Genomic DNA, 391 nt, shown 5'->3' on the forward strand with positions numbered 1-391 from the left:
TAGTCCATTTGGAAGTTCTTGTAAGTCTTTTTGAGATCTATAGGATGAATTTCGGAATTTGAAGTATTAGAGAGCTTTAGGTAGGAAGGCCTCTAGTGTCCTTTGGGAAGAAAGATAATTCTTAGTCATTTAAATTAGATCCCTTTAGTGTGAGTTTCTAAGAGAAGAAACATAGAATTTTGGGAGAAAATACAAAACAAAAGAAACCCTTATTTTGGATTTAGAGTTACGGATTCGTACCCCCTTAGTTGATATGAGTTTTGTTTGTAATGTGTTGTAGGTAGATGTCTTAATCGTATCAAGTGCCTCATTTGGAGTGGGAACAGCAAAGGGTATTGTTGATATAATAGGATGCACTTGACTTCTACGAAGTGTATCCAATAACAACAAT

Source organism: Dendrobium catenatum, unplaced genomic scaffold, assembly GCF_001605985.2.
Source record: "Dendrobium catenatum unplaced genomic scaffold, ASM160598v2 fragScaff_scaffold_1220, whole genome shotgun sequence".
NCBI classification, from domain to species: Eukaryota; Viridiplantae; Streptophyta; class Magnoliopsida; order Asparagales; family Orchidaceae; genus Dendrobium; species Dendrobium catenatum.